The sequence below is a fragment of the Cervus canadensis genome, chromosome 17 (assembly GCF_019320065.1).
Source record: "Cervus canadensis isolate Bull #8, Minnesota chromosome 17, ASM1932006v1, whole genome shotgun sequence".
Taxonomy (NCBI): Eukaryota; Metazoa; Chordata; class Mammalia; order Artiodactyla; family Cervidae; genus Cervus; species Cervus canadensis.
In genome coordinates, this window is record NC_057402.1 from 64,834,905 (window position 1) to 64,849,681 (window position 14,777).

General features: G+C 41.1%; 1 long non-coding RNA gene across 1 annotated transcript; it reads left to right on the forward strand.

Moving 5' to 3' along the window:
* The first annotated feature begins 242 nt into the window (after window positions 1-242).
* Window positions 243-3,980, forward strand: LOC122454865. The gene is made up of 5 exons (XR_006273546.1): window positions 243-380; window positions 839-933; window positions 1,660-1,761; window positions 3,239-3,425; window positions 3,943-3,980. It is a non-coding gene; the product is annotated as an uncharacterized LOC122454865 (long non-coding RNA).
* Window positions 3,981-14,777: the final 10,797 nt, after the last annotated feature.

Genomic DNA, 14,777 nt, shown 5'->3' on the forward strand with positions numbered 1-14,777 from the left:
TCTGACTTTAAAATATATAAGTTGATATAAATACTGCTTTCCTTCAGACATGTTTTGTTGAATGAATACAGTGTTTTACAACTTCGCTACTTAATTGGACAGTGAATCTGGAAAGCTGCTCTGAATTGCCACTTTAAAGAGAAACAGGATAGGAGCTCACTTGGGTGAATTACCTTACACTCTATCCTCTGCCCTAGGTGATACCTTTTGGTCTGAGTCCAACCTTCTCATTTTCCAGTTGAGAAGATGGGGCCTCAGAGAAGTCACAGAAATTCAAATTTGGACATAGGCATCCACTCAGATTCTCTCTGTCCTTCCCTCTGAAGTCAGATGTAGACTCTGGGGCCAGCTGGGGAGTGTACTGAGCAGAGATCCCACAGGTGAGACTTCCCTCCGTCTGGTTGTTGGGTCAGTATGGGAGGCTCCAAAACGCCTTTCCTGGGGAGATGGTGGCACAGAGAGATGACGCCTTTCTGAGACGACCTCCTGACCTTCCAGATTTGCCCTTGGGATTTGCTTCAGCTCGAGGCGGCCTTGTTCCCTTCAGATGTATAAATATCCTAGATCTGAGATTTTGATCAAGAGGCAAAAGATCACTGAATGTTGTTAATTCTTGGGCTGGTCGGTTTCAGGAGGAAGAAAAAAAACTCATGCCGAGTGTTCTTGTATGAAACAGAGGCCGTAAAAATTGAGTATGTTTGATGTTGAAGCTGTCACATTCTGGGTTGATATTCTTACTGTCAGAGACAAGGACAAATGTCTGTCATTTGTTCCTCTGTTTTCTATTTGCTTCCCCTCCTCTCATCTTTTTTTTTTTTTCTTTTTCTTTTTGGAAAAGGCCCTAGGAAAGGACACCTTCTGCTTCTGGTAGGAATTTGCCTGGAACTTCAGGTGCAAGCCTTCCTTGACTTCTCTCTCCGACCACGTGGAAGGGTAATGTCTCACTCTCAGCACTCAGAGGCCTCATATCAGTGTTTCCCTGTAAGAGACTGTCACCTTTAATTCTTCATAATAGGGGAGGATATTCAGGTTGCATTTCCCATTGTAGAATACGAACTCCTCCAAGGGTGTGTCATCAACCGATTTATCCTTGAATCCCCCACAGTACAGTGCGTCCCCTTGGCAGTAGCTTAAAAATGTGTCTGAGAAGCATTTCGTCAGACACTATTGTTAGGTTGCCTCAGATTAACTGGCGGGCTGTGCTGAAGCCCATGCAAATCTAAGTGTGTGTGGCCTTCACTTCAGGGAGACGAGGGTAACGTGCATGGGAGGTAACAGATCTTTCTCTGGTGGTTCTGACCAGTATGACTGCTATTTAGCACATGGCAAGGCCTGTACAAAGTGCATGGCACACTTGGACAAAACGTCCAAGAAACCAGTATCTCAGGGTGAATTTGAGATGAGGCATGGCAAATTCGGACATCAGGAGGCCACATTAGAACCTGCCAGGGTGCAGGGTGGCGAGTGTTCACAGTGAGCTTCCTGTGGCATGGAGGTGGCAGGGGCCCTGATTTGCAGGATTTGCTGATTTCTGCGGTGTGGGTGTTATCCCCGTGGCTGGCTTCAACGTCAGCAGCTTTAGAGTTGGGAGGAGACGCAGGCACTGTGAGTCTCCTCCAGCACACCCCAGACTGACCTTATCCCCTTTCGGGCCCACAGACCCAGTAGGGTGGTGGGGCTGCCCTGAAGTCAAGGCTGTGTGGGGTCTGGGTTTCGGATGACCTCGTTTTCTGTGGCTCTATCAAGCCATCCGTCTAGCAGGTAAGGCTAGTATTTCCAAGTTTATGATTTTCCCATGTCATGAGCCTTTCTTTAGGCCTTATTAATTCTGCTTCTGTTGCCAATATAGTGCCTTGGACGTCAGAATTAATAGCTAAACACTTGGAACTGAAAGCTGGCTGCATTCTGAGCTCAAACAGCTGGTAGCAATGCAAAAAAAAAAAAATAGTTGCATCATCTTTTTGATATTATGTAGCTTTATAGAATTTGAATACTTCTAAAAGCTAGATTAAGTCCAACTGGTCTGGGTATGAGATGGCAATAATATGGGGATCATTAAAACTGTGGAAATCCCCACCTAGAATGGTCGCTTATCTTCATTCATTTCCATGTACACTCTGGATGAGGAAAAATGTTAAATTAATTGTTTAATTAGAAATTAATCTCAGAATATGAAATGTGGAGTCAGACAGACCTAGATTCAAGATCTAGCATTGTGACCTCTGGCCTCTGTAAGCATTATTGTGCTCATCAACAAAATGGGTATGATGATGATAACAGTAATGCTGATGATAGTAAATTCTTAGAGCAATTATGAGGCTTACAAAAGAGAATGCTTCCACGTTGTTCAGCACATACAATGTCCTATATGCTGAACTGGCGATGATCGAGGACCCTGAGATGCTTCATCAACACCAGAAGTCTCATGATACTTTCTTGGTTAGTGCTGCTTTGGTGCTTTCTTTAATACAGATGTTCATCTTTGTGAAGCAAATTATATTGTTTGAATTGATGCTTACAAAATCCTGAGATATATACACTTACCTGATTTATTGCCATCTATTAAACCAATGTGCTCAGCACGGGTTGTTTGAGTGTGAAGCTAGGAGGCTCTGTCCGGCGCTCTTCACGCCCAGGACTGGCCTCTGCCACCCCAGAAGGTGGGAAGTGTCACAGAACAGAGGCTGCTTGGCCCAAACTCTTCCAACCACAGCAGCTGCTCTTCAGGGAAGGTACAGCCTTCATCAGACTTGGATTGTCCTCTGAGGATGTTTGGGAGGTGAAAACTACAAATTGACTCAGAGGGTTAATGAATAGTTATTATTGGTGATTGAGGATGAGTTAAAGTTACCTTTTCCTTGAGTTATATTTTTCCTCCAGTTGTCCAACATTGCCCACAGTATATAGTTGTGGGGTGTCTTTACAATTCTATTAATTTGATCACTGTGTTATTTAATCCTGTAAGGGGAAATTTGTACTGATACCTACTGATTGACAAGAAAATCAAATGAACCAAAAGCCAAATTAAAAGATAGCTCATGTGGCACAGAGGGGCTTTCCTCCAAAGAACACAGTATGAAAAGGGACAAAAATAACTTACAGTGTAGAAACCTGACCAACATGACCTCAAGGTCAACATCAAGGTCAAGATGAGCAATGATGAATCATGTTGATAGTGTATATCCTTGATATGATGTGATGTGAGAATGGCACTTTCCCGCTGTGATTTTCCTTCCAGAACACGTAACTGTTCTCTAATCATGAGGAAAACAGCAGACATCACAATTTGGGCGTATTTTTAAAAATAGTTGGCCAGTATTTCTCAAAACTGACAAGGTCGTCAAAAACAAGGAGCGTCTGAGAAACTCTCCCAGCTAAGAGAAGCTTAAAGAAACATAACGACTAAATGTAACATAGAAGCCTGGGTAAGATTCTGGATCAGAAAATGGGCATTAGGTAAAAAGTAAGGCAATTGGAAAGAATTTGGTTAATACTGTACCAATATTGGTTCATGAACTGTGACAAATGTGTGTGAGCTGTGCCACACTCATGGAAGATACTAGCAAAAGGAGAAACTGGGTGAGGGTATATACAGACTCTACACTTTGCAATTTTTATATGAATCTGAAGTTATTCTAAATTAAAAAAAATCCATTGAAAGCAGGCAGCTCAGCCTTGAGGCTTGTTTCGCTTATTCACTTATTCATTTATCTATTTTTGAGAATAAAATTAAAAGTCATAATTGTGGCTATAAAACTGTTCAAAGAATTGGGAATTCTCTGATGGTCCAGGGGTTGAGACTCTCTGCTTTCACTGCCGAGGGACCAGGTTCAATCCTTGGCCAGGGAACTAAGGCCCCACAAGCCGCAGACAAACAAAAACTACTCAAAGAATAAAAAGGTGAAAATATAACTCTTGATCATATACTTTTGACCATCCAAGGGGAGAGATGCGAATGTGCAAGGAGAAGGAAAGTGCTGTGGAAGTGAAGAGACGTCCGGAGAGATGGCGGGAGTCGGGGCAGGAGACGGCCATAAATTGGAAATCCAGCCTGGCACGGAGCAGAGGCTCAGGTACCAAATCCCACTTGAAAAAGAAACATAAGAAGCTACTGGGTTGATGGAGACAGCAAGGTTTCCATCTTGCACCTAGTCTGTTCTTGCTGCTCAAGTTGAGACACATCCATTGCCTTTTTACAACCATAGTCTACAGCTTTATTGGCTGTGGGGCTGAGGAATGTTTGTCCCAGGGTCAGAAGTTCCACCTTGCTGCATCCCTAGGCCCTTTCAAAATAATACTTTATCAATATAATAATTTTAAAATGACTTTGCCTAAATAAAACTTGCCACAATGTTATGATAAAAATAATAATTAACTGGAAGTTCAGCTGTTGCCTAACAAAATTTACAGGAAGTGAGAAATGAGCATTTTAGTGTTTTCCAAATAGCCTACTTTAAACCCAAGTTTATACACTTAGTAAATGAAGAGACCTTAGCCATAAGATAATAATTAGTTTACATTCTTGGTGGTGCTGGGAATGTCTACGGGCCTGAGTTTTGCAATGCCTCTAAGCGTCTTTCACCTTTCATTTGGGGACAAAATACCATATTGGTCATTACCTGGCAGGACTTTAGCATGACAGCAAGAGCTGGTGAGCAGACAAAAATGGCAGCAGAATCACACTTGACTTTGTGGCTCCAGGTAGTGGTTTTATGTGTGAGTCGTTGTACACGACTTTTGCTTATCTATCGTGAGTGCTTGCAAAATAATTTGTATTTGAGCACTTCCTTTCATGCATCATTTTTAGTTTACTGGAGTTTCTCGTTCTCTTTTCTTACTGAGAAAACAAACATATACCCTTTGTATCACATTTCTTGACTTTCGGCTGCTGAATCATATTGTTGAATAAAATCACTTTAATTTTCTTATGTTTACCAAGCATGGTAGGACTTCCCTTGTCTTTGGATCAATTTCTAGCTTGTTACACAGCATGGATGCCAGGGGTTCATTTTGTTTCATCCGAAGTTAATTTCTCTGTTGTTTTAGATCCTACGTTTTCTTTCATTCTGCCTTTGTTTTCATTTTCCTGAAGTATCTCAAACAATTTTAAAAGATTTTGTGTTTTTTTTTTTTGGTGCGTCTAAAAAAGCATTCATTTTATTATTCCTGACTGACAGTTTGGATAATATGGAATTCAAGATTTGAAATAACTTCTTTGTATAACTCTTAAAGCATCTCTTCATTATCTCCTAGCAGTTAATTTTTCCGATGGTAAGTCTGATGCCAATCTGATTCTTATTCCTTTGCAAGTAAACTATTTTTCCATTTCTCTAATAGTTTTTAAGGCATTTTTTTTATCCTGGCATTCCATGATTTGTCTACAATCTTTAATTCACTGCTTAACATTCAATGGGATCTTTCAATCATAATCCTATTTCTTTGGTAATTTTTAATTGTTTTGATTAATTTTCTCTTCTCCATGAAAAAAACTGTATCTATTGAACTTCATGGATTTATCTGTGTTGCTTTTTCCCTGTCTTAATATTTCCTCTTTTTCTTTTTGAACAATTTCATAGAGATTTCTTTGACTTTATATTTCAGTCCTTTTTTTTTTCTTGTTTAAAGTTCAGGATATTTTTAATTTCCAAAAACTCACTTAGTGTTCCTACTTTTGTTTTTTGGATTTCATAATGGGACTTTTCCCTGGGATTCTAACAGCTCTCTTCTATTCCCTGACTTCTTTGCCCTGAGATTGAAAGTTATATTTCCTCATATTGGTTTTTCTCATTCATGTTACTTTTTTTCCCCCCTTCAAATATCTACTGACTCTTGGCTCATATTTGTGAATGAAAAGGTGTGTTGGTAAGTGCATCTGCTGGCTTGGCTTTCCTAGGTCGTTGATCACTTCTGTCTCTGCGCGTGGGCCAGTGTGACTACAACCCAACTTCCCGAGGGTAGGCAGGTTGACAGACAGGCTGACGTCACCTTCTCTGTGCATCCTCCATGCGACAACATGGGGGCTTCAACGTGGAGACGCATCACCCACCTGAGAAGCCCGCATGTTCTCCTGGCCAAGGCTTCATTTGCTTTAGAGAAGTCCCTAGGTTCATTCTGGAGGTAACAGACATTGCTTCCAGTGGCCTGGAAACAGACCCACAAAGTCACAGTGCTTAAGGCAGGGCGCCGGTCCCCCAGACCTATTCTCCCATGCCCCCTTTTCCTCTTGTTCCCTAAGTTTCTTCATCCTAGGAAAACTGGCTCTAACCTCTCCTCCAGTTGACTTTTGCACTTATTATGGCAGATGGCACCTTCTGCTACACACACACACACACACACACACACACACACACACAATCAATATCTAATTTTAACCAGCCTACTTTCTGTGTCTTAGAATAAAGTTTATGTTTTGCTGATTGCCTTACCATTCAACCCTTAGTGTCTTAAAACAGTCCTGTATTTATTTCCTGTTTCCTGCCTCGGTTCTGTACTTTCAATGGGAGATTTTGTGGAAGTGAATGTACATGAGTGTGCTCTATCTACCATATGGAACAAGAAATCCTTTTAATTTATTCTTAATGGTACAGGTGGGACCAAAGCATCCAACTCTCCTTGGACTGTGAATAAGAAAATGGAAAGAGGCGTTCACTGAATACTTTAATCAAGAGAAAATTCTTATCATGCATGCGTGCTAAGTCACTTCAGTCGTGTCCAACTCTTTGCAACCCTATGAACTGTAGCCCGCCAGACTCCCCTATCCATGGGATTCTCCAGGCAAGAATACTGGAGCGGGTTACCATGCCCTTCTCCAGGGGATCTTCCCCACCCAGGGATCGAACTGACACCTCTTCTGTCTCTTGCATTGGCAGGTGGGTTCTTTACCACTAGCACCACCTGGGAAAGCCCCAATTCTTATACAGTGGTTAAAAGAGGAAGTTTAATTCCAGGTCCAACACTCCCTAAGCTGAGGGCCTAGGGGCTCATTTCTTAAAGGCTCCCTGACTCTCTTTCCTCATCCTTATAATCAGAGATAAAACCAGTATCTTATTTAAGGGATGGTATGAGGGTTGAAAAAAGGCTCCAAGCCTGAAACGCAGTACACCGTCAACAAATGTGTACTCTATAACGTGTGCCTTTTCCGATGCTGTCTGCAAAATTTTTGTTGAAACTGTGCAAGGTTAAGTCTGATATAGATATTGTTTATATCTCCACTTCAACAAAGAATCATACACATTTGGTCTAAAAAACGGCATCATAAGTGACAAACCTCAGGTTAACCATGAACAAGGCTGGAAGGGGCTGTCAAGTCTGGCATATGCAATCGGCTGGTTTCTCAGAAGAAGAAAACATGACCCAAGAAGTAGGAGTTGATGACCATGTGACAGCCCTCATCTGTATCTGTATCCAGGTCTCCCAATTCTCCATGGAAAAGGGCAAAGGACACCTAGTTTTTGCCAGGCATTGCTCAAGTCTCCTTTAACCCTCCCGACCAAAAGCTACTTCTGCTATTTCTATATTTTATGGAGAGAAAATTGAATGTAGCAGAGAAGCAGCTTATGTGGAACTGAGTCTTGAAGTCAGCATGTAGAGGGAGAAGTATCTACAGTTGAGTCATCCTGAATTTCCTGCCATGGATCTCTACAATGGAGAGCAATATATTAGACTGCCCATAAATCCAACACAACATGTCCTCCATCCCGCTGCCTTGAATCAAACCATTATTTCTTCAACCAAACATCAGGTAAAGCAGTGGACTTGCAATTAGCAGTGTGTGATGTATGAAAAAAGTGAACTTTATCACAGGAATCTCCTGGATGGAAGAGAAGCCTGAGATCTCAGCTGAGGATGACAGAGTCCCCTGGTCTGTGTCCCTGTTTCTCTGGGACTTACTGAATGAAACAGTGGGTTTTTCATTAAACCTATCATTAAAAGGGTTTTTACCTTTTAATTCTCTTTCTTTTTCACAGATTCCTGCAGTTGAATTGTGAAGTTCAGCTAGTATAGAACGGAAGCCCCCTGCTAGTTGAATAAGTCAGACAGCTGGAGGATGGGAGGTTTGGAGATTTGTACCCATCCTCCGAGGTCCAAGCTCTTTTCCTGGGCTCCTCCCTATGGTCCCAACGGGGACTCCTGTTCTCTAGTTCACCATGCTGGGCTAATTTAGTTCAGTTTGACATTCAACACACACGGCTTCTGTTTTCTGCTATAAATCTCCAGACGTTTTATGGACCAATAATGTCCAACGTGTACATGGACTGTTCTGCTGCTTGGTAATTACCACTGACCTCTTTCCAAGACCCTTCTCCATAAAGAGGCCACCTCTTTGGGGCAGCTCTGCCATCCCCTTCTCTCCAAGGCTGTAGGTGGAACAACCAAGTTCTTAATTAGGCAGCCTGCACAGGGAAGCTTGGTGTCAGATTTCCAGGTCAGCCTTTGATAGAGGGGTAATCAGGGGAGGTAATGCATCGACTTTGATTAAAGAGCTGTGATGAATCAAGATAAAATTGACATTTAATTTCTTTTGGATGAACTAATCTTGTAGACCAAACTTAAAGGTGAATTGTCTTCTCTTTTGGTCTGTGGGGCAGGGGCAGTTGCCCATGATGGAAAAGGTAACCCTGAAAAAAATTGCTATAATTTCTTTCTTAAATCGCTGATATTTAATTGAACACAGGCTCATGGGGGTGATTTAGTGGAGTTACAATTCCTCTCAAAGTTTTTTTCCTAATAGAATTCCACCCAAATCTTTGCAGTACTCAAGAACAACTTAAGCGCATGCCCCTGCTCTCCACTGGGGACCCTATCCATGAGGGATCCTGACCACTTCTTGAGCATCTCATTTACCACCCTAGCTGCCTCACTCCTTAAGTCAGTGGGAAAATGATCCTTTGTAATTCAAAAAACAAAAACAAAAAACCCCTAAATCAAACCAAACTAAAATCCTGGGTGTACAGCAGCACAGGTAGAGTAATGATATGCTTTGAAAAAAACTACCACAAAATGTGTGATTTTTTTTCCCTAATTGAACTGATATACCTTTTCAAAAAGAGGAAAGAGCTTCAGGAGATAATTGTGCTGGCTTTTTATTGTCAAAGAAAAATAATAGGAAAACAGTAACTCACCTGTCAATAAACCAGGCTACTGTTAGATATTCTCAGAATGTACACACACACACACACACACACACACCCAGTGCCCTGACAATCTCCACGGTGAAGTGACTTATGACTGCAGTGGGTTCTCAGGCTTTGGATGCCTTGGTCGTGGCGAGGGCGGGCAAGGAGCTCCTGGCGAAGTAGCAGCCTCTTATCAGTAGATGGGAGTAGAGCAACGCGGATGGACCGCCAGGCAGCCGGGCTGCAAACGTTGCCCCGCTTTCTGTCTCTCCTGCTCTTTTGGCGTTACTGCAGGGAACAAAATGAAGACAAGCAGAGGCGGTGAATCAGATAAGAGGACTTTTAAACCCTTGTCACACAAGGACTTACGAGATCGAGGCAGTAACGTAGCAAATTCAGGAAACTGTATTTCCTGCTAAGCTGTGCGTTTCATTTTGCACTTTAATTTGCTTAGGAAATATAATGATTGCCTTTTGCTTTAATTCTCACATTCTTTCTCTTCCCTCTCTTCTTGTCTTATTTGTTTCCTCTTTCCTTTATAGCTACAATTCCTTTCGTAGTCATAACATCCTTTTTGGAGTGAAGTATAACTAAAGATTTTTAAATGGTTATCAATGTTTCTTGTGAAGTGTCTGATTATGAAAAGTTTTCTCAAAAGTACAGAAGGAAATGAAGTCAAAAAATTTCTAGTATAACTTTTCTATTTTCTTTGGAAGAAGATCAGGTAGGATTTAAACTATTGTCCTGGTGTTAGTTAAAATACCATACCCTAGCATAGATATTATATATAGAGAACCAATAAAAATATATAATAAATTTAGATATAAACTTGTAAATGCTCCTCTATTCTTGGCATATTTGTCAACATGAGTGAGTATAAAGATTTTCTTTTAATTAATTCATTCATTTTTTCTTTATCCCCATTTCTTGCTCTCATGCCAGCCATCCCCCTCGTTTCTTCACAGGCAACTATGCTAATGCATTGCATATACCTATATATACATATATATATATATGTATATATAGTACATGTTCTTAGAAAACATGTATTGCTGTTTGTGAGCATGTTTTCTAATTTACATTCATGATATTGTGCTATGGACCTCATTCTATTTCTTTTTCCACTCAGTCTTCTGATTTAGGAATCTATTCACATTGTCACGGGTGCGTCCAGTCTCTTGCCCCCAGGAGCTGCAGAGGATTCCAAGCTATCAAATGATGCATCTCCATTCCCTCACTAGTGGACAACTCGGTTGCTGATAATTATCCATGTTCCAAACAATACTGTGGTGAACATTCTTACTCCTGCCTTCTTGTGGACTTGTGTGGCTCTGAAACGTATGCCAAGAAACAGCATCGCTGTGTTGCTGGATATACCATAACTAATTTGACGGCTCCGTTTTCTGTTCCTACTAGCAGCTCCCTATCAGACATCTCTGTATCCTTGACTAGAAGTTGTCCAGAGAGCAGGGAAGTTCTCTCTGCTTATTCAGATATTCTTTTATATTCTTTGTTAGACTTTAAAAACATTATTCATAGAAATTTTGTATATTCTTGAGTAGATTTCCAGATGTTTTATAATTGTTTCAGTTATTGTGTCTTTTCCTTAAAGATACATTTTCTGGTTGTTTATTGCTGGTGTTGACAAATTCTATTAATTTGTAAGCAATTTTGCACTTAGCAAATTTTCTGAACAATCTTAGTGATTCTAATAGATTATGTGTTGATTTTATTGTATTTTATTGGTAAGGAATATATTGCCTGCAAATAATAATACTTCGCTTCTTTATCCTTACACATTTTACTTATATATCATTTCTCAAAGTATTATGCTAAATAGTGACAGTAATAATGGGAGTTCCTGTCTTGTTTCTAGTCTAAAGGCAATGTTTGCAATTTTCCCATTAATTTTAAAGCTTGCTATAAGTTTCTAGTTTTATATATATATATATATATACACATACATATATATATAACACACATATATATATAGTCAATTTAATGAAGTTCCTTTCTGTTTCTAGTGGGATAAGATATGTTTCTGTATCTATTGACATGATCATATGATTTTTGGTCTGTGGTATATTGAATTGATAGCTTTCTCAAATATTGAAATATTCTTACTTTTGGGGGAGGGATGTTTTGGTGATAGCAAAGTAGGATGACTCTAATAAGAAATTCTCAGCAGTAAATTTCTTTGATACACTGTGCTAATTTATTTTGCAAATTACATTTATTTATTTATGCTTTTAATCAGTTAATATAGTTTTTGATTTGTCTGTATCAGGCCTTGGATTGTATACTCGGGATATACTTTTCATTTCATCAATATTGAGTCTGGAAAGTGAGTGACTTGGTTCTACGGTAGCTGGGGTTTCCACTGGCTCTCTCTGCTGGTAAAGTGGTAAAGCCTCTGTTGACTTTTGTCTTGGCTGTAAAAGGTAGATTGTCAGTTCTTACTGCCATTTAAGAAGGTGGGGGGGGGGAGCGCTAAGATGGAAAGCAGGTAGCCTTGGGAAGTAGGAGCTGAAGAAACTTCTTTGCATATGAGCTAGGCTTCCATTCAGGTTCACGGCCAATAGTATACGGACCAGTTGCTGAATTCACCAAGACTTAAAAAAAAATACTGTGATCTCCTTGTCTATTGCTCAGTTGCTTTGGTCACTTTGACACAGTTACAAACCAATGAGAATGATAGGCAAGCCTTGCAAAACAAGTGTTAAAAAAAAAAAATCCCAATTGAAAATTATTGAAACAATGAAAATAGAACTCATTCTCAGCCAAAAAATTTTTTTTTTCTGAGAAAATATATCAACTTAATAAATACTCTGTTCTTGAAGGGAAGAAGGATGCGCTGTGAAAAAGATTCCAGCTTTGAATCTGAGCTGTGAACTGCAGATGCAAACTGCATGGTCACCGGAGGCCCACATGGCTGAAGTATTAGGTGGTATGTGGTCAGGGTGCTCCTGTCACTGAAAATGGTTTGGGAAGAAGTAACAACTTAGGATACTTGAGATGAGGTGATTGGATTTTCGGCTCCCTCTTCTCACCTAATTGAATGTGTGAATAATCTGTCTGCGCGATGAGCTCATGCCCATGGCTCTTCTCTCCAGCATTTGTATGCGGTGAGCATGTGCGTGTGTATGAATTCACACCAAATCTCACAGGCTCTATTTTCCTGCAGTGAGATCTGTGTACCCCAGAACAAAATGAAAAATGGCTTCTTAATCGTGATAATCTTCGCAACTTTACCATGCAGTCTCCTGGTTGTTTTCTCTGACCTGTCATAAAAGCAGGGGATGAAGATGAGGCGGCGACCATTCAAGGGGATTGTTAAGGAGCTTCTGCCGCGTGTTGGTATATGTGTTGCACTCAGCAGGGGCCACTTGATTATGTATAACTGTAATATTTGCCTGTGTGTCTCCTACCCCGACATTTGAGACGTTGATTTTCTTTCAGCCACTCCCCTATTGTGAGGCTGCTAAGTATAGGCTAGACTCTGATCCTATGGGAAAATCTCTCTGTGGTCTGAAATCCTTTTAAGGATTAGCATCTCAACTAATGTCATTGCATATTTCCATATGAGCTGAACTAAACTACTGGATCAATTTGCCTTAATAATCTGTGACTTCCTCCCACTTTTCAACCTTAAATGTCTGCAGCTTTGGGCAGACTTAATATACCCTAGAGGGTGAACATTGGGGAAGTCAGCATGAATTCCCTGGAAAGGCAGCTTTATGTTGGAGTCTTAAAGAGGACGAGGGAAGAGGGGGAAGGGTGCTGCAGGCAGGGGCATAGAGAGGACAGTGAGTTAAAGATGCAAGGGCCAGTGGCCCATTTGGGGAGGTGAGGGAAACGGCTTGGTAGAAGAATGGGAAGCAGCAGAGTGTGGGGAAGATGGAGCAGGCAGACCATGCGTTTCATGTCAGCTGTTATCCTCGCTGACTCCGGAAGCCACGGCAGTGTTTTAAGCCCTAACTTTGCACGCACTTAGGCTCTTGTGGCTTTCTCAGCCTGTGAATCTGCCTGGTTAGCTTCTGTCTTCATAGGAGGCCAGCTTAAGATCAACTTCTCCAGAGTAAAAATATGTATCTAAACTTGGGGCATTTGTCATTCTTTAGGTTAGAATCTTTCCTCCTTTATCACCTCTTGTTTAGGCATACCCCTGCAATAGTAACTTCACCTAAAACTGGTAAGTAAATAATGCCCCTATGATTCTCATTACATTAAAAAAACTAAGATTGTGGCATCCGGTGCCACCACTTCATGACATACAGATGGGGAAACAATGGAAACAGTGACAGACTTTATTTTCTTGGGCTCCAAAATCACTGCAGATGGGGACTGCAGCCATGAAATTAAAAGACATTTACTCCTTGGAAGAAAAGCTATGGCCAACCTAGACAGCATCTTAAAAAACAGAGACATTACTTTTCCAACAAAGATCCATCTAGTCAAAGCTATGGTTTTTCCAGCAGTCATGTGCAGTCATGTATGAATGTGAGAGTTGGACCATAAAGAAGGCTGAGCACCGAAGAACTGATGCTTTCAAACTGTGTTGTTGGAGAAGACTCTTGAGAGTCCCTTGGACTGCAAGAAGATCCAACCAGTCCATCCTAAAGGAAATCAACCCGGACTATTCATTGGAAGGACTGATGCTGAGGCTGAAGCTCTAATATTTGGCCACCTGATGTGAAGAGTCAACTCATTGGAAAGATTCTGATGCTGGGCAAGATTGAAGGCAGGAGGAGAAGGGGACAACAGAGGAAGAGATGGTTGGATGGCATCACTGACTCAATGGATATGAGTTTGAGCAAGCTCCGGGAATTGGTGAAGGACAGGAAGCCTGGCGTACTGCAGTCCATGTGGTCGCAAAGAGTCAGACACAACTGAGTGACTGAACTATACTGAACTGAATTGATAATTCTCAAGTTATCAATTTGTTAACAGTACAGGACTCCAACATCCTCAGACTTCTGTTTTTCAGTTGCATTCCTGAAATCCACAGTTATGAGTCATGTTGATGGTGTCACACCTCATGAAGGTCAAGAAAAGTTAGCTGTGGGGGAGAACACTTCTTCTGGCCAAGACGGAATGACATGGACTTGATTTACCCTCTTACCCAAAGCTACTGAATTTACCTTTGAACTCTACGCTAATTCAGTTATTCTCACCAAGGACTCAGAGTATGTGTGACTTAGACTCATGGTAACAAGATCAATCATGAATTTTGGATTGTATAACTTTTTATGGCTTTGCAAGCATGACACTATAATGGAAGGGGGCTTCCCAGATGGCTTAGTGGTAAAGAATCTGCCTGCAAGGCAGGAGATGTGGGTTCCATCTCTGGGTCAAGAAGATTCCCCTGGAGGAGGAAACGGCAACCCACTCTAGTATTCTTGCTGGGAAAATCCCAAGGCCAGAGGAGCCTGGTGGGCTACAGTCCAGGGGGTCACAATGAGTCAGACATGACTGAGTGACTAGTAGGTATTCACTGTAATGGAAAGAGTATTGATTTACAAAGAACGCTAGGTTCATGGGGTCACAAAGAGTCAGACACGACTGAGTGACTGAACTGAACTGAACTGAACTAGGTTCTTGGGAAAGACAGCGTGGAAAGGAAAACCAATGTTTGCTGCATACTTCTTATGTGCCAGGGAT